Raw genomic sequence first — 20441 nt, 5'->3', positions numbered from 1 at the left:
AATTGACTATACAGACTGGCGCTAATTGGGTAGTCCTTCTCCCCTATGCTCTGTTCCGGGCCCGTAATACCCCTTACAAACTGGGCCTTACCCCTTACGAAATCATGTATGGCAGACCTCCACCCCTGGTTCCTAGTTTAAAAGATGACCTGCTTAAGTCTGAAACAGAAAATGTCTCTGAATTCTTATTTTCCTTACAAGCCTTACAGAAAATTCACCAAGAAATCTGGCCCAAGCTGAAAGAGCTATATGAGACCAGTCCCCCACCGACACCCAATCCGTACCAGCCGGGAGACTGGGTCCTGGTTAAGCGACACCAACAAGAGACCCTAGAGCCCAGGTGGAAAGGACCACTCCAAGTACTCCTGACCACACCCACCGCCCTGAAGGTAGAAGGCATTGCGTCGTGGATCCACTACACCCACGTCAAGCCAGTGGACCCAACCTCCGACCTTCTGGGGCCAATCACGGCGGCGGCTGAAGCACCGGACACGTGGACTGTGGACAGAGCTAAGAACAACCCCTTAAAACTCACCCTGCACCGGCAGCATAGCTCACTGCAAACATGCAGTTAGGTAGTCTAACTCTAACATTGGTCGCCCTAGTGGCCGCTGGGAAAAACATAAAGCCAGCTCCTAATCCCTTTGTCTAGAGATTCTGGCTTTATGAAAACCAAACCCACCCTGGGCAACCTCATAAGCCCGGGAAACTAGTGGCCAGTGCAGATTGCCCCTCCTCAGGGTGCAATAGCCCAATTTTACTAAATTTTACCGATTTCCCAGTAGCCAAACCAGTGGCACCAATAATATGCTTCGAGTATGATCAGACTGAATACAATTGTAAGCACTATTGGTGGCACCAAAGTGCCGGCTGCCCTTATAACTATTGTAACATCCATAAATACCAATGGTGGGGTGGAAAAGAACAGATAGATCCCAGATGGCTGTTCCATCGCAGACGAGATAGAGACCTTTCATATACATGGATAGTTAGAGACCCCTGGAACTCCCGCTGGACCACGCCTCAACACGGGGCTGTATACTACTCCTCCGCCTCCACATGGCCTAGCAGTCACCTCTATCTGTGGCAGGGTCTAGTGCAGGTACGGCCCCTGGTCCATGGAAATATCCAGCGACAAGAAAACCGCCTGACACAAGATTTACGTCCTTTTTCCTGGTTAAAATTATTGCAAGAAGGATTAGAACTTGCCAACCTTACAGGACTTCACAGCCTGTCTGGCTGCTTTCTGTGTGCCACTCTAGGGCATCCACCGCTAACCGCTGTCCCCCTGCCATGGGGATCCTCCACCTCTGCCCAAGCTAACAACCACCGAAACCTCTCATATGCCCCTATCCCTAACGTGCCACTATACCTAAACCCCAGTCAAGAAAAGTTTCCCTACTGTTTCTCAGGAACTAATTCCAGCCTCTGCAGCATCACTGCAACGCCCCCTAATATCACCTTAAGGGCTCCGTCAGGCATATTCTTCTGGTGTAATGGAACATTATCTAAAAACCTATCAAGCCCCTCTGTTACCAACCTACTGTGTCTTCCTATCACATTAGTTCCCCGGTTAACTCTACTTACTGCCGGCGAGTTCCTAGGGTATACTGGTAACTGGACTAGTGCTGTTATTCACCCAGACCCTAGACCGAGACCTGCACGAGCCATATTTCTCCCCCTCATTGCAGGAATCTCCCTCACCGCATCCTTCATGGCGGCCGGACTGGCTGGGGGAGCCCTAGGTCACACCCTCACAGAAAGTAACAAGCTGTACCAACAATTTGCCGTTGCTATGGAGGAGTCAGCTGAGTCCCTTGCCTCCCTCCAGCGGCAGCTCACGTCCCTAGCACAGGTAACCTTGCAGAACTGGAAGGCCTTAGACCTACTCACTGCTGAAAAAGGGGGTACGTGTATGTTTCTAAAGGAAGACTTGTTTCTACATAAATGAATCAGGGCTCGTGGAAGACCGGGTCCAACAGTTACGCAAGTTAAGCACAGAAGTAAGAACACGGCAGTTTGCTTCAGCTGCAGACCAATGGTGGAACTCATCTATGTTTTCTCTGTTAGCACCCTTCCTTGGACCCCTGCTGAGTCTACTATTTCTGCTTACTGTAGGACCTTGTGTTGTTAACAGAATTTTGCGGTTCGTTAGAGAAAGGTTTGACACTGTACAACTCATGGTCCTCAGAGCCCAATACCAACCTATAAACACTGAAACAGAATCAGACTTATAAGACCCAAGATTGGCTCTAAAAATACCTGAAAAGAAAGGTGGGGAATGAAAAGAGCCGGGCACATTCCTCAGCCCCAGGCTCAAAACAAACAAGCCCAGTACAAACACATCCCATCCTCCCATCCCACCACATTTCGCCATATATCTCTCAAACTTCCTGAGCCCAGTACAAACACCACCAGGAAAGTCTCCGATAAGGAGACAGCCGTTCAAAGTTTTACTGAAAGAGCGGGAACCAAAAGAATTCCTTTGTTCCCCTGTAACTTTCAGGCTATAAAAAGTAAACACTCGCATTGTTCAGGGCCCTCTTGTATGCTGTGGAATGGAGGGACCAGGTTCGAACTTGTAGTAAAGATCCTTGCCGCTTGGCTTTGACTCTGGACTCTGGTGGTCTTCTTTGGGGAACTAACGGTCTGGGCATAACAAGGGAAATATACTCACCTTTAGAGGGAGGAACCTCAAAATCACACAGCAAAGGACACAGCCCAGGGAGGGATGAAGGCTGGGAAGAACCACACAGCCCACTGCACTTCCTTGATTGTTTAGGCCAGTTTTTTTTTATATGCTACTGAAAACTTCCTAGATTGATATAGTTTCTAAATGAAAATAATAAATATACCATTTGGGTGAAAAAGTGCATGTTCTTCAAATAAACGTCAGTTCTGATTTGCTCTATCAGAATATCCCAGCACAGATCCCTGAGGAATTGTGCGAGAAATCTAGTTCCTACTAGTTCACCTGGGTGCCAGTGTGTACTGTACTCTGCTTAATTTCCAAGACAGGCAGGCTGACAGCAAATACACTCTAGCCAGCCTTAGGTTGGGTGGTCTAGAGCAAGGAAGGTGGGAAGCATATGTGTTGTAATGATGGCATCTAATCGCAGGTCTAGTTAACAGATTTAAAATGCAAGCATCTTGACAGAGGTCAGAAGCCAAGATTCTTTTCAAAAGGAGATACGTTCAGACATTCCCCTCTACTGTTGGAAGTGTAAGCTAACATTGAAACATGGGCAGTAATGAAATTCTCCAGTAAAGAATTATACCTCATTTATGAAACAGCTCCTCTATCCGTGATACAAAGGCAGGCTTGGGAACAGAACAGAATGGCTTTTGTTTCCCACACAATAGCTGTAACACCAACAGCTGCCGGGCCTCACACATCACCTTTCTAACTGCTAAGTACACAAAGTGGCCTCCGGTGTCAAGAGCCGGCAACCAGTACCAGTGATGGTGGGTGTCTCAGGAGAGTGATCAGGCATCACAATGATTCATAGTCAACCCAATTTTGTGCCCAGGTTTTAATTAAAAACATATCCATCGCCAGGTATGATGAAGTCTTCTGACCTGAAAAAATCGTGTTTTTCTTTTATTAGTACAGACGGTTTTTAAATGCCTTGAAAAAAATTCTTCCCAGCCTGGAAACATCCTTCAGTGACAACTGTAAATGAAGATGGCTTCTGCTGCTTTATGAAGGGTTTATTTTGCACAGAAGCAAGAAGCACAGGTTATTTTTTAATGAAAGCAGAATATTTTCTTCCTTTATGTTCCTTCAAACTACGAGTTTTCATGGGAAAGAAAAACAGACATGCAAGATCCTATGAGTCAAGCCAGCTTTTCCTTTTCTCCCTCTGAACATCTGCCAAAAAATGTCCCATGCATTGGAGATTCTGTTTTGGGTCTTATTTCCTTCATAGAAAGTAAAAATAAAAGCCCTAGTTCTTGACTCACATTTTATAGACAGAATTAAATGATCCTCATAATGGAAAATTATTTCAAAGATTAAACAGGGCGAATTGTAAGCTATTTACCTACCTACCATACCAAGAATAATATGGATGGGAAATCCAATTCTTACCTCCACATCCTTTCAAGACATTTCTATTTTTCTAATGGCATTAGGTTAGCATTTTAGACAAAGAGATTATTATTATTATTTGTTTTTTGAGATGGAGTTTTGCTCCTGTTGCCCAGGCTGGAGTGCAATGGCGCGATCTCAGCTACTGCAACCTCCGCCTCCCAGTTTCAAGCGATTCTTGACAAAGGGATGATTTTAAGTGTAGAGATCAACAGTAACCCAGCAAGATAAAACAAACCATACATCATGGTGTATAAGCTAACCTTTTAAGGCTAAAAAAAAAATTCCTTAAAGTTGATGTCAACTCTCATAATGACTTTAAAATACAAACCATAGATTCCATTGCTTAGGTAGGAAAGGAAGGAATGATAGTATTTGATACTCCTGTTAGGAAATTCTAGAGTTGAGCTTGGGGGTTGGGGGGCAGGGAGGAATGTGGAAGATTCGGAGGTCAGATGGGAGGGGAGACCGGCTGAGATGAGAAAATAGGGAAGAGAAATGAGCAAATGTTAATGTTTTAACCTCTTTACCTATAATTCCCTATGAGCTTCTGAAATAAGACTGTACATGTGAGTAGCTGAGTCACTACTGGAGGAGTTTGTGGTTGCTTTTATCCATTTATTTGGTTGCCTGCCACCCTACAACTAGACTATTAACTCCTAGAGGTCAGGAACTATGTCTTTGTGTTTTGAGCATTTGCTGTATTTTAGCTGAACAATTTCTGCCATGCATTTTGGGGCACTTGGTAAGTGGTAAAAGAATAGATACATCAACTTTGTGTTTCACGGACCCTTTTTAAAGGGTGTTGACATAATTTCTGTATTCCAAATTATTTTAGTTGGTTCATTTCCATTTGCTTAAATGGCCAAATGAATAATCTGGATGTAATTATAACTACTTAGGATTACATTTGATATTTTTAGTAAAAATGATGTTGATGTGCACACTCAGTTGAGTTTATGTCATGATTCAGATACATTTGTCAAGAGAACTGAAACACACAGTTTTGAGTTTTAGGCACATTTGTTAACTGTTCTGTGTGTATAGAAAAAAATTGGTCAAAATATAATTTCACTGGATATACACAGACCCAAGTTCCGTGTTTCCGCATGTGGTTTTGTTTCTCTTCTGCACTTACAATGAATTAGAATGACTACAAAAGCATTACTGAAACTCAATTTCAATGTTAGATTCAAAATCGGGAGTTATTAAAACAATAAATAGGCTGATACACTAGAAAGCAATAAAAATAAATACAAATGATCCTACATAATACATACAAGGTTCATACTAAAATGGATCATGATGCTGTCTATCTATGGTGACATTTTTCTTATTATAGCATTTCTTTTGGAGGTTACATTCAACCTTTGGGATCATTAGCCTGGGTGTCATTAGCTTGGTGGCAAGGTTTAGGCTTGTTTTCTTAATTTTGCCACTGGTTGAAATTCTGAGCCTCTTTTTCCTAAATATCAGTTTCCTCGGGTATAAAATGGTAGTAAATTACATGAACCTCTGCTTTCCTCAGCAGGCAAACATGGGAACCAGTCTTTTAAAAATGTCTACAAATACTTTGAGCTTTTCAGGCAAAGATGTTACACTAGGTAAAATTGCAGATCCTCTCTCCCATCTGCAATATGAAAGGCAAATCTTTGAAAAACACGTTTGAAAAGGGCAAAACAATGAGCTCAATTTTCAGCTCACACCCATGTGTATATATATCTTTTCTTACAGAAAGCTTCCAAAGACTTCAAAGGGAGCTCTGTCCATACAAGGAAATGAAAGATGGAAAGATTCAAACCCATTAGGAATAAAATTTCTGAAATCCGTAATAAGCCTACTTTTGCTTTATAAATGTAATTTTTCTGATGCTTCTCTATCTCTCTTTTCTCCTTGAGAAACTCTCATTTTCCCAATTTGAGCAAAACAAATTATGACAGATTTACAGTGGTGCGGCTCAAAGTTCAAGTTGACCTCTTTGAGGCAAAGTATTGCAATATTACAAATAAATAAAGGGTAGGGGGGTATAGACATTTTAAATAGAACCAATCAGTTGGAATCTCTTCCACAGGCATAAAATGCAATTCAAAAAGCCTTTCTACTAAAACAATTAAAAAGTTTCAAAAGTATGATATGAATACCAACACCTCTGTCCCGCAGAGCGTAAGTCTGTTGAGGTCATGCTGTGGTTTTGAGACTTGCTTTATGAAGGATTCACTCAACTTTCCTCTCGGTTGGGGGTACTGGGAAGCTCAGAACAATTTGGTAGCTCCAGCACTTCGGAAAAAGTGTAAACTGTTGTGTCTGTGGTATCCACTGAGGGTAACGGTGATTCTAGGACACTGGCTTTTTTCTTAACACTGGATAGAGCATACTCAAAATCATGTAGCAGGGGTCAAAGAGTGGGCCATGGTAGACTCTATGATTCAATCAGTAAATTTCTTTCACTTGCATTTTTCTTATATTTCTCTTTTCAACTCCATCTGTCTCAATCCCTCATATACCCATATTCCCTATTTGGGCATTATCATTATTTTGCATGTTTTTAAAAGCTAAAATTATTGCCACCCTATGACATTCACTTGTGGCCATTCTTAAACATTTATATTAGAAAAATGATTTGGAAGCTAAGTTGAGGGATTTTACTGGATTTCATCAATTCTAGTGTGCACATTTTTTTAAGCTGGTATTCCTGAAATCAGCCTTACAGTCAACAGCATTTCAACAGTAGCAGCCAGCCAGGCAGTAGCAGTGACATAGTTGTCCTTACCTGTGCATGGGTGCTTGGCCATGGCTGTTCATTGTCATCACTTCAAGAGAGTCATGTGCATTATATGCACAATATGTGTTGAGTTTAAGTGCTTCCGACAATGTCTTCAAAAAGATTACAGCATGATTTGGCATTGAAATGAATGCTTATTGTTGTGTTCCCATAAAGGCCCAGAAACTGAGCAGCAAGGTGCAAATTTGATATTAGTGAAGCAAATATTAGTCATTGGAGGAATGGATGTAATTCCATGTTTTCTTGCAATGTAACGATTGAGCGCCTTTCAGGAGCAAATAAAAGATGACAAGGAGATGAAGCTGTGTTACATTTTGTTACTGAGACACATGCAAAAAAAAATTTCCACATCACCCAGCAAATAATGCAATTGAAGGGCACGTAAATTGTCTCCCCTCTCTGAATAGATGAAAGAAATTTCAAAGCACTAAGACTTATATGACTGATTCATATGCTGTTCAGGACTCTCATTTAGATGCTGTGTTACAATTTAATTGGCTGCATTTTTTTTCTTAACAGTACATAAAATAAAGGTACATCTTATAATTGATAGCAACTTAGATTTGATGAATTAGGTGGTTAATTCACTTGTTTCCAATTAAATAATAGCCCCCAAACAAGTAGCTCTTATGATCATTAAAATATGATTGCCTTTATGCAATACACAAACATTGGCAAGGGAGATCCACTGTTGGCTTCTCTGAGACACTGAAATTCATTAATCCTTAATATAAGGCACATTAGCACATGAACCAAGATAACCTCAAATGGCTCCATGTCTCTCCTTTGCCACCTTGAGTAGTGTAAAGTGTTCAGAAATGTCCTCCGGGGTTTCTGCAACATTCTACTCGAATCCTATCTGATATGTGTCAGCTAGCTGGCACTCCAGGTATCATTCTCAATACAGGGTCAGCCATAAACTGGAGAAATGACTTCTCTGGGGGTGAACACACAAGGAAAGGCAGGAATAAAGTAAATCCATGGCAGAAAAATGATGTACAGAACCAATTACCTGACTTGCACTGTTCTACAAGTAATAATTAGTACTACCTTACAGATATATCTCTTTAACAAACTACTTAACATCCAGCTACCTAATCATTCTCAAGCTCTATATCCCCATGAAAGAACTACTTGTACTGGAATAAAATGAGGACATGAGCTGAAAGGTTCGGGAAACACATTCAAAAGTGATGGAAGGCATTCTTCCTATTAAACAGTACCCTTCTGAAATGATGGATAGTTCTTAGAGAACAAAAATTGTCTTCCATGTATTAAACTACATTAAAAGGAAAACCAAACAAACCCTTACTTCTTTTACATTCTCTCAGAACACTTGTGATGCCAAATGTGTGAGTTTTTTCCCCACACTGACCAATTCTCTGACACCAGCAGGGTGTCTGTCCTATGATTCAATTCCATTCTCACACTGTCTACCTAGGCTTAGTCCCACAAGGCTGCTCCCTGTACCCCCACTTCACATGCCAATCGCAAGTCCATGTTGCCACCTGTACTTCTGACTGGCTGGCTATCAACTGGAGGTTCCCATGACCCCTGCTTAGGTTCGATAATTTGCTAGGATGGCTCACAGAACTTGGAGAAATAGTTTGCTAACTGTATTACTGGCCATTATAAAAGGGTGGGGCTCAGAAATAGCTAGCTGCACAGGGCATGGCAGGGGGAAAAGCACAGAGCTTCCATGTGCTTTCCAGACATGCCACCCTCCCAGCACCTCCAGTGTTTACCACCCAGAAGTTCTCCTAACCGCTTTGGTTAGGGTTTTATGGAGGCTTCATCGTGTAGGCACGGTTGATGAAATCATTGGCCACTGGTGGTTGAACTCAACTTCCGGCTCCTCTCCTCTCCCCGGAGGTTGGGGGGTAGGCCTGAAAGTTCCAACCCTCTAATGACATGGTTGGTTCTCCTGGCAACCAGCCCCCTTCCTTAGAGACTTTCCAAAAATCATTTTGTCAATATACAGACTCAGGTGTTGTTGTAAGGAGCTTGTAATCAATAACAAAAGATGCTCCTCTCACCTTTATTGCACCAGAGTTTTGTCAGGGGTGGGGAATGAAAACAAAATATGGTAACAAAAGATGTTTCTGTTGCTTTTATCATTTAGGAAGTTACAAGTGTTTCAGGAGCTCTGACCAGGAGCTGGGGACAGAGACCAAATGTATATTTCTTTATTTTATCACAATATCATAGCATATATATGTTTATAATACACACTTTGATTATGAATGTCTTAATAATGAGTTAAGAAATCAAAGAAATATATGAACTAATCTGTAGTAAATTTATTCTCAGATTTTTGTGAAATGAAAAAAAGTTATATTGTTGGTTGTTTTCCCATCCTAAAAACAGCAAGGGGAAGGTTTATGGAGAATGTATGGGGCATCATCTAAGTACTATTTGCTTAAAGGAAAGAGAATTTCAGGTCATTTTTCTCTTTCCAATCCATATCATAAACGGTGGGACATATGATATATCAGAGATGCGTTAACAGTTGCTATTTAGCCATAGACTTTAAAATATTTTGTACTTACTATCCTGGAAGTAGGCTGGAATCTGCCCTTATTCCTATAGAAACAACTTAAACTATACAGCAAAGAGTTACTATGCCAAAGAGTCATTTCTCCAACTAGAAAAGCAACTCTGGAAAAAAATTTGGGGATAAAATCAATATTCTAGAGTCAAAGAACAAAATTTCAACAAATTGAGTTTCACAGATCTGATTGACTTTTATTAGCAATTCATGAACTGGGCAGCATCCAACCTACAAAACAGAAAGGAGCTCTGATGAGCTAGACAGAGTGGGTAAGTTTTATCGGCAGTAAAAAAGTGAAGGAATACAGGAACAATGAACAAGCAGTGGATTGGTCATTTTGATATTACTTTCCTTAGAGAGATGTAAGCAAAATCTTGTTGGCTTAATGGGATTTGAATATCACCTCTCTCCTGGTTTCTCAGAAGGTCAGATATTTCAAGCAAATAACCTAGTTTCAGATTGGTAAAGTGGAACTTTAGCACAAGTGACTCCATCTGGGGCCCACTATCTTTAACACTAGCAACAAGGACAGTCTAACTTGTTAGTGGGGAAGGCAACTGAATGTGTGAAGCAATTCTGAGGGCATTGAGATAACCTATTCAGTATCCTGATGTCTGAAATTCTACCACCAAAACTTTAGCAGAGCTTAATTCAACAATTTCAATTTGACAGATACATATCAAGGATCTACCAGATGCCAACAATTGGTCTAAATGCTGAGGTGTGAATGAGGCATGGTTCTTGTCTTTAAGGAATTCTCATTAGGTTGGGGGACAGACAAGTAAACAAATAAAATGCAGTACATGTGACAATGGTAGTGTATCAGGAAGCTATTGTTGTGTAACAAACCAAGCCAAAATACAGTGGGTTAAAAGAGTACGTATTCATTTGGCTCATGGTTCTGTAGGTCAGTAGTTTAGGCTGTGCTCACCTAGGAAGTTTTTCTGGACTCAGCTGGTGTATTAGTCTGTTTTCATGCTGCTGATAAAGACATACCCGAGACTGGGTAACTTAGAAAAGAAAGAGGTTTAATTGGACTTACAGTTCCACGTGGCTGGGGAAGGTCTCACAATCATGGTGGAGGGTGAAAGGCACTTCTTACATGGTGGTGGCAAGACAAAATGAGGAAGAAGCAAAAGCAGAAACCCCTGATAAGCTCATGAGATCTCGTGAGAGTTATTCATTGTCATGAGAATAGCACAGGAAAGACCAGCCCCCATGATTCAATGACCTCTCCCTGGGTCCCTCCCACAAGACGTGGGAATTCTGGGAGATATAATTCAAGTTGAGATTTGGGTGGGGACATAGCCAAACCATATCAGCTGGGAAGCCATGGAATCAGCTGAAGTTTAACTGTTCTAGGACAGCAGGAAAAGTCACGTAAGGCAGCTTGGAGAAAGTGACAGTGGAGCTAAATTTAGCAGAATCAATGGGATATTTCCAGGTGAACAAGAGGGAACAAGTTTCTGGATGAGAGGGAAAAGCCAGGGCAAGGATTTGGAAGGATGACACACCCACTGACCCATAGGTCAGTCTACATGAATGGATTTGCAGATTATGTTCTGAGAGCAACCTTTGAAAGGAGAAGGCTGCATAGTCATGCAGAGGCAATACAAGAAGCAGACACAGAGGGAGACACAAAGGGAGGAGAAGGAGTTGGGACAAAAGGCTGGGAGGGAAAGCTGATGGCCAATTGTGTCCACACCACGACCTCCCTTCAGGCAACATTATTTGGTAAATCTCTGCACACAGAATAAGATGAGAACTTCTGTTCCCCCAGGGAATATGCTGTTTGCTCAGGCCCAGTAACTTAAGTGGCTATTTGCTCTGCTGGCTTAGGCCTCTGGTTCATTTGCTAGAACAACGATAGCAGTGGCAGAAAACTCATTTTTCTGAGAAGTTTGGTCCAAGTGAGTGCTGTTCCACAGATACAACTTTTCAATCTTGCTATCTTGCCACCATTTTCACTCCTGGATATTTATTTCATATTTATTTTCACTCCTGGATATTTTCAACACACATGTGTCCTGTGAGCAAGCTAACATGCGCGACTGTATTTTAAATTTCTAATGTGTGCCTCCATGCACAATTTTAGTCTTTCAGCTAGGCTCACTATTTCTGTTGACATCCAATTGTATCTCTGACTTAGTCTGAAGAAATTAAGCATATCTCTTTCATCTCAATGCAAACAATGGTTTGTATTCTCTTTCACATGACTTGAAAATTCTGTACACCAAAAGGCTCGCTGGGCTTTTGTAAAAGCAATGCACAATGATTGTTTTGAAAGAATAAGCCTTTCTGAAAATTCCTACAGAGTATGCTAAGGCTACAAAGTTCAAAGGAATTTGGTCAGATTCAATGGAATAGCCTCTTGGTTCAAGTGAAGGACTTGGAGGGAGGAATAAAACAAATCCACCTTCTTTTTAAATAGAAATGAAAAGAGAGCTAAGCAGAAACGTCAACAGGAAGGAAGCTGAAATACAATAAATGGGAGTGGCCACTGCTGAACACAAGTTAGAGAAACATTTTAATAAAACACACAAGGCTAATTTCAGTCACTCAGATACTTCACATCAGATCAGGGAAAATAAAGATCTAAGTCTTTACCGCTAATTCTTAGGAAATGAAGATCCTATCCCATGAAAAAAAAATTGGTATAGAAAATTTCCACTGTTTTTCTTCTCATTCTTTGAATCAATTCCTGATGATTTTGACAGCAGTTTAAAAAAATGCTAATTCCATGCTCTCAATGGAAACTTTTCCAAAACAGTATTCAAAATATCTGAAGTAGTTATGAAAATAAAAATAAAACCCCCAACCAAGCAAACAGCAATAACAATACTGCTGTAATTAATCAGCACAAAAGGCTTCCCCATGCCCAGAAGTCCTGGCAGGGATGCGGGTTGCTGCTCACGAGGGTGACACCTATGTGATGACAGCTGTGACTTGCAGGGTGTCTGAGACTCCAAATACAAAACCAAACAGGAGTCCTCGGGAAATTCTCCCTTTTGCTCACTCTGTGTATATTCAAACACAAACTATTTTCAAAAAATTCCCTAAAACCACTCTGAGTGGGATGGAAGGGACTAGGAAGCATATTGCACTGTAATTAACACCCGTTCACCACTGACATCACACGTCAGTGTAAAGATAGGTCACGTACTTTTAATTTCTCACACGCACGTCAGCGGTAAACAGTCCCAGTGTTCGTGTTAATGACACCATCTGGCGCCTCCCATAACTGTGTAGCATTCAGCTTCCAAACAAGATGTAATGGCAGCAACACATGAAACCCACTGACATTTACAGTAAGGAAATTTATTATCAGTCATCGGTTTCGTATAAATGTGTTTGCATGACTGCTGGGGCTATAAAATCGTCACCTTTGCCAGGCAAGCAAAGGTGCAATAAATAATGGATTTTAAGCCATGCATGTACTACCAAATCATTAAACATTTATCAAACAGGCACAATAGCATCTTAAGCAACAGTTACCACTTGAAAAATTAATGCCACTTTTGAGGGTTAAATGAAAACCATATAGTCTAAGCCTTAATGATTTTCAATGTGGTTCAGTACAGAATATGAAGTTTTTTATTTTTATTTTTAGTTGAATATGATATATATATATATAAATAGGTCTTCTATAATAATTTTCTCTTGAGGAAGAATCACTCTATGTTCTTTGGTTAAATACTAAAAAATACAATTGAAATGTTTCTTGAAAAAGAAATCATGGTTAAAACCTTTCAAAACTAGAAATGGCAAACAAAAGGTTCTTTAGGAGTCACGTGGTATTATTTTCTTTAAAATCCTTAATGGATTAGTCAGTGATGATTGCAATTAAACTATTTTAACTTTGGATTTAAGGAAACATAAAGTCAAAACCAAGAAAATCCCCTGAGTATCCCAGCCACGTTTGTCCCTACTACTTATTCCTTCCAAATACTCTCCCCATGGCGTGCCAGTAATTTCTCCGATATGCTTGTTCTATGGGTATCCGTTGTTTTAAGAACAAAATCCTTAGCAATAACAATTCAAAATACAGATAGATTAGAGGAAGGTTTCGTGGAGGATTAGAGGAAGGCTTTATGGAGGACTTATCAAAGAATAATTTTTGACTCAAAGAAACAAAGAGAAACCTGCGTGGGAACTAGTTATTTATTTGCTTGCTGGACATGGAACAATGAAGGCAGAGAAGCCAGTGGCTGCTTTGACATGAGGCTTCCCGTGTGGGAGGTGAACCAGAAGCCAAGCCTGGACGGAGACTGTGCCATCAAGAGGCTCTGTCACGAGATGCCAAGATGAGCACGCGTCTCCAAAACAACACAATCTCAACATGCAAAATGATCACCAAGCAAGAGGAAACAGAGTGAGCCCTAGAGTAAGTGAGTGACACTGTTTGAAGAAAAAAAAGTTAAGTGACTGAATAAGAGATTTCTCTGTCAGTGTCTGAGTGGGGTTTAATTCCTTGGTGAGAGCTATTGCTTAGAAAGCCTCTGTAGTTTTATGAGTCTGCTCCCTGTGGATGCTTCTCTCTCTCCACTCTCCTTCTGCCTGCCCTGCGCCCTAAACAGGAAGCAGGTGCAGCGCTCTGCAGGCAAGATCCCTGTTGGGACAGAGGGCAGGATGTCTGCAGAATACTGAGGAGGCCAGGAGGGGAGCCCTGCTTCCAAATTTTCAATCAGTGGAAAGAAGTGTTGAGATTTTAGGCCTTCATCTCTAATAGTGACTGCTGTTTACAGCGGTCCAGGGGGCTGTGAGTCTTCTTTGTGTGTCTTGGGGTTGAAATTCAAGGTTTTGTCAAGACCATGCATCTTCAGGGATGGCTTCCTCCATTGTTGGGGAGAATCCCTGTGGACAGTGTTCATCTTTGGAGAACTGAATTTAGGACTCAACAGAAGGTCTTGGGGTGGGGGGGTCACAGAAACTAAGAGATCACTGCGATGCCCCTCCCTGAATACATACGTATTGCTCGTTCCAAGTCATGGAGGGAGAACTTTGGAGCCTGGCCTTGTCAGACAGAGGAGGGGGTGACCACTCTCCTGCCATTTCTGTTTGCAGGGTGAGGAAGTTGCCTGAATTCCATCTGTGTGCCCACATACACAAAGCTCTGTTACACAAAGGAGCTACTCCAGGGACTAACTTGAGTGGGATTATGTGGAAACGAACACAATCCACTGGGATGGTGGTACTGTTATGAAACAACACAGATTGCCTGAGCCTGGATATCAAAACAAAAGCACCGAGTATGGGAATTTTTCTCAAGCAGCTTCTCTGTCCAGTATCCTGAGAGGGCCCCACACTGCCCTGTCCTTCCATCTGTCATTAATTAATTCAAATATTTCCTAGGGTTCTAGCTGCTACCTTACATCTTCTGGAAGTGACTATCAGGGCCCTCACAGAGGTAAAGAATCAATGAATAACTCCAAGAAGCCTTTGCTCATTTCTTTCAAAGTTGTGTCGCTTCCATAATACCTGATGAAACACTCTGCCTTCATATGAGGGGGTGGGGAGGGGGTGGAGAGAGAGAGAGAGAGAGATTGCACACCATGGCGAAAACAGCTCTCCTGAAGGGTGTGAAAAAAACAGTTAACAATGAAGGAGAGAGAAACAAAAAGCTATTCAACAGATGCACGTCATTTTTACTCTTCAGTGTGGATCAGTTTTTCTTGTTAATTATATCACCTATTCTTTCCTTATATTGATAATTACATAATTACATGAAACAGATGGGTGACAGAATGCACCCAGATGGTGAGAACGTAAACAGGCTTACAAATTGCTTATTCTTGAGCATATTAAAAAGAATTATTTAATAATACATAGATTTCTATACTCTACACATCTGTTGAGTAGAGCCTTCAAAATGGGTTACTTTGTCATTTTTTTTTTCTTAAACAGATACAATGTCCTCCCTGGGAATTCCTGGGAGGCCAACTGCCATGGAGGTAAAATATTTCACCTTTTCCATAATTTGGATTCCTGAAATTCTAAATTCATGTTCTGAGCCCACTGGCTTGCTTTTCCCCTCCCATTTTGAAAAATAGAAACGGTGGTTTCAAGGGGAGTTACAATCACATGTAGCACTGGTTATACTTTCACAAGCTGGACAAGGTTAAAAATGGGAGGGTTTGCCTTGAGAACATATTTGACATGTTTTAATTGCATCTGATGGGCTTCTTGCATGAAATTCTTTCAAAATAATTATGAAACTAAGTCAAAAGCACCAAAGCTGCACGGGCTGAGTGTGTGTGTGGAGGCGTGTCTTTCAGAGGAGGGGCTCACAGGCAGCAGAGGCTTCTGGAGGGTCTGAGGGAAGAAGTGGCATTAGCCGCTTCCTCGTGGCCCACATGCCACCTCTGTGTTCTATGGAGTCAGGGCTCTGCTTAAATGATCCTGATCAGAGGAGTTGTACCTGCCCTGTTCCCACCCTCCCCTCCCGGGCTCTCCTCCTGATGGCACTTGCTGCCACCAGACATGGTGCCTCCTGGTCTGTTTGCATACTGTCTGCTGCTCCAACTAGAACGCAAGTGCTATGTGGCAGGGATGTGCCTATTTATGGCTGTCACCACAGAGCACAGAGCTGGGCCCACCACATGATCAGTACGCAACAATACTGACTGAATGAATGACATCAATTAACTCTCCACCACCAAGCCTCCTAACCAGCGAAGCAGAACAGGCCCTGTGCTTGCGGTTTCAACAGAAAAGCCTATCCAGGCAGGAGCAGGGAGTGACCAACAAGGGGACTTCTCAGTGGCAGGTGGGGGTGGAGGATAGCAGGGGTTCCTCTCTCAGTTGAAAAGCAGGTACAAAAGCCATGGTGTTTATCGGGCTCATGGACAAAAAGCAGGACACCTAGAAACATGGTTTGGTGGGGGTAGAGAAACAGGCTCAGGGAGAGACAAACCCACCTGGCTTCTGGTGCACACCTGGCTCTTGGTGAGGCAGGGGTGGGTCACAGAACTCCAGAATCAGGCTGTTGTCTCCCACCGCACCAGGAAGTGACGACATGTAGACGTGCTTGGAATTGGAAATGTAAGCACTTCCCCGGGGCCAAACTTGGATGGGGATTGTGTGGACTCTGTGCGTATGTATTTATGTATGCCTGGTGTGTGTGTCAGAGAGATGGCTGGAGGGAGAGAGGGACAGAGAGAGAGAGTCATGAGAAGCATCTGAGTCCTCAGGGGCCTGGAGATCGTTTTGGAATTTGGGCTCTGTGAACTATGGCCGCCTTCCGCTCTTGAATAGGGTGGTGGAAGTGCTGAGCTGTTAGAAGTCACATGGTCTGAAAGGGGCCTGCCAGCCTCGGTCCTACCAACACACGGTGACCAAAGACCCAGTGTGTGGGGACCGATGTTGTCTGCAAACAAACCAAAAGACTTGTGATATATAATTCTATAGGACATTGTCAGCCCATCTTTGGGACCTGCTCAACTGTGATTTGTGACAGATAATACTCAAATCCATTTTTAAATCAAACATCAACTCCAGTTTCATGAAAAGTGCTGTCCCCACAGATCCGTGAAGGGCGGTGGGAGGGGTGGTTTGCATGAGAGAGGAGCTCTGCTAAGGTGACTGGAAAGTGCTGCCTAAGACCTGTTCCCTGGAAGCACAGCTCTTTTTGGTTAAATACATAAACTACCATAAAAACCACAATTACAGTGACTACCATGGTGATAATTTCAATGCACTGAATTATATGAAAAAATAAAACAAACAAAACCTGGGACACAACTGAACAGCACAAGAAGTAGGAATGTGGCACAGTCTGTAATTTATGTTTATTGCCATGGGTTTCGACGGACCAAATGGCTCATGCCTGCCTGCACTGTAGCTGAGTCATGTTTGATATCTCAAAGTGGCAGTAAAAAAAATCTTTATGGCTCCCATGCTATTTTCATACCTTATTTATTCTGTTTTTTTCCCCTGTTTTTAAGTCATCTTTTGTACTTTCTTCTTGCTTATTAAGTTGGTTACTATGGAGATCATGACATCAGTCATCTTGACTAAGCTTAATGGTCTTGAGGCAACATTCAGACTAAAAGTTTTGATACTTAAAGTGGCTCAACCCTGGAGAACGAGAGCAGATTGAGAACTGAGGACTGTGGACTTCAAGCTGCTTCTCTAATGGAACACAGACAGAGGTGGAAGGCGGTCCCTGCCCACTCCACCAACGCCACGTGGGGCAGCCCTTTGGGAGGACCGCGCCCCTGGCTAACCAGGTACTGCACTTTCCAAGGCCCATTTAATCCTCTGCCTCTGATGAACTCAAATGCCATTTTCCCTCTGGATTTGATGAGTGTGCAAATAAAGATAACCAAACTCAAATTGCTTTAGGAAAATTGCTAAACTGTGGAAGGCTTTTAATCCATCTCAGTTTAATTTGAATGTAAAACCTCTCTAGGTTCTCGGTTTTCCTGATCTTTCACATCTTCCAGGAAGGCAAAACCCATTTTTTAAATAGTTTATTTTTTGTAGAGGTAGAGGTCTCACTGTGTTACCAGGCTGGTCTCAAACTCCTGGCTTCAAGTGATCCTCCTATTTCAGCCTCCCAAAGTGTAGGATGACAGGTATGAGCCACTGTGCCTGGCCCATATCGCATTTGTAAAACTAGAATTTATTAACGGGATATAACAAGTGAAAGTTTTAATAAAAAGGCCTGAAAGTTAGGCTTATGACACTGTACTTTATTCTATATGCATCTACTGACCTCCAATCACTTCATAATGAATGGAATCACATTTTTATAATTCTTCCACGAGCCAGAGGGAGTCGGCCAGCCCCAGAGGGGCATTCGTGGTCTGTGTTTCACGTGTCTGTCGCTGCTGTCATCCTAGTGGGGTGTTCTTTTTGTACTAGCAGATGTGTTTCATTTCTGCCAATCCCTGCTGACTCATGACCCCTCCTGATGCTGCAGGCAACAGCCAGGGAACACCAGGCCTTTGGGCAGACCCAGCCCCAGAGAACAAATGCGTCAATTCTGTGCTGTTTTGTTTCCAGGCAGATAATGGGTTGCAAGAAGGTTTTTTGAGTCTGAAAAGCCTGACTGTTATGCATCAAAAGTCAAAGTTGATGCTTCCAATGACAGATGCAGAAGAACACGTGGGGACAGCGAGCCCACTGTCTGAGGACCAGGAGGAGGGAAGCCAGAGGGGAAGAAGGAGAAATCAGTGCAGCGCAGCCCTCTCCTTCCTCTGGCTAAGGCCAGGAAAGTGGAAGGAAGGGGGCAGGATCCCTACAAAGATTTTGGAGAATACAGGAGGGAGACTGCCTCACGAGGGCGACTCTACTGCCACCTTGTCCTGGGAAGAGTCCAGTGGAGATGGCTGAGGGAACTTCCCGGACGAGGGAGGAAATGAGGCAGCAATGAGCTTCTGAAAACCCAAAGCGAGGAAAGCAGGAGAGGAAGAGAGCACCTGGCTCCAGGGAACACAAGGCCACACTCAGACTGGCCTCAAGGCTGTGAGGATGGGATTCTTCTGCAGCAAGCAGTGAGGGCTGCGGGGGCCTGGATGCCAGGACAAGGGGTGACTTTGCCTGAGGACAAAAGCTGATGTTCTGAACTCAGGATTCCTGTGAGGACAGGCACTACCCAAGCAGCAGGTACCTCCCCTCCCAGCCTCCTCCCCGCCTGCCACGATGCCATGACATTCCATGTCCGTGAGCTCCTGAGAACTTGGATGTCTTTCCTACCCGCCTAAAAACATGAAAGAAGAAATCTCCCAAATGGACTCAATGTAAACATTAAATGATTAAATTTACCCAGAATTGATGGAGGTTACTTTTACTCCCATCAGGTGGAATAAAGGCTCAAAGCAGAGACTCAGCTCAATTAGACAAAAATAGGAAAATAAAAGATGTATCCTTTTGCACACCTGGTTACTTATCTTAAAAATCTGTATCTGACATAAAAAAGAGGGTTTGCTGTATATCTCTGTACTCTGTATGTTGCTTAGATAAAGCAACATATTGCGAAGAGAAATCATCTTTTTCAATTCAGGAATCACAAGTTTTCATTTTCAAATTCTAAACCTTTATGCTTTTTGATTAAAGAGATAGTAACTTTACCTTTGACTGAGCAATACCATTTCCAGGAATTTGTTCAAAGGAAATCAAAACAAATGTGCTGAAAAGTAATAAGGGCAGACATGGTAGCATTGTTCATCGTGATAAAAATTGGGATAAAAACTTAACCAACATGAGGGAATTGGCCTACACACAGCAATGGTGAATCGTGGGCTCTGACATCACACTGTTTAGTCCCCAAACCGTGACTTAGCAGCTGTGTGGCCTCAGCATGAAGAAAATAGATGCTACATTCCAAAGGAGCCCCCTTATAAAAATGCCAAAGTCAGTGGCAAGCACCGATTAAATGCCTTTTAACTCCTAACTCATAATGAAGACATGAAAGGGTTAGATGAGTACATGCAAAAGGGGCTTTTTTGAAGATTTCTTCCAGGAGAACTGTTGACGTGCTGTGAGTCCCATGCCTCCCACCCCAAAGAGGACAGATGGAGGAGGTGCCTTGTCCTTTGCTTTAAGTCACAGAAAGGGTTTGGGAGCCCTCCAAGAGCTTCATGTGAGTCCCCTAGACACAGCGGACGGATGTGCTGGGTGAGCTGAAGGGCAGGTGGCCTGCACGGGCAGAACCTGCTGACCCACAGAGGCAAGAGCTCTTCTCGCAGGTCCTTCCTATAGGGCACCTCCAGGGGCAAATGAGACTCAGTGTCAAAGCTAGAGGATGGCATCTCCTGCATCATGGAGTTGCCTCCTCCTCCAACTGTTCCTCCCTGCCCTGACCCCAATTTCAGAAAGACTAGAAATTCAATTCAATAAGAAGACACTAATAGGCTAAAGAAAGAGAAAACACTAAATACTGAAAAGCTATATAAATGCTAAGTGGAAGGGGCACGAGAGTTAGGAAGAGACAAGAGGCCCTCCCCATCCTGCCTTCTCCAGCCACAGGCTTCCTATGTGCTGCAGGCTTCAGCAGCGGGTCAGGGGAGTCTAAC

At 42.6% G+C, this 20441-nt stretch overlaps 1 protein-coding gene across 18 annotated transcripts in view; it reads right to left on the bottom strand.

Moving 5' to 3' along the window:
* The window catches only part of CFAP61 (cilia and flagella associated protein 61), a 306350-nt gene that overhangs the window by 136695 nt on the left and 149214 nt on the right, over positions 1 to 20441 (bottom strand). The gene's annotated exons all lie outside the window — the stretch shown is intronic.

This window comes from Pan troglodytes, chromosome 21 (assembly GCF_028858775.2).
Source record: "Pan troglodytes isolate AG18354 chromosome 21, NHGRI_mPanTro3-v2.0_pri, whole genome shotgun sequence".
Taxonomy (NCBI): domain Eukaryota; kingdom Metazoa; phylum Chordata; class Mammalia; order Primates; family Hominidae; genus Pan; species Pan troglodytes.
Note: the sequence above shows the minus strand (reverse complement) of the source record. Positions and strands in the feature narration are given on the sequence as shown.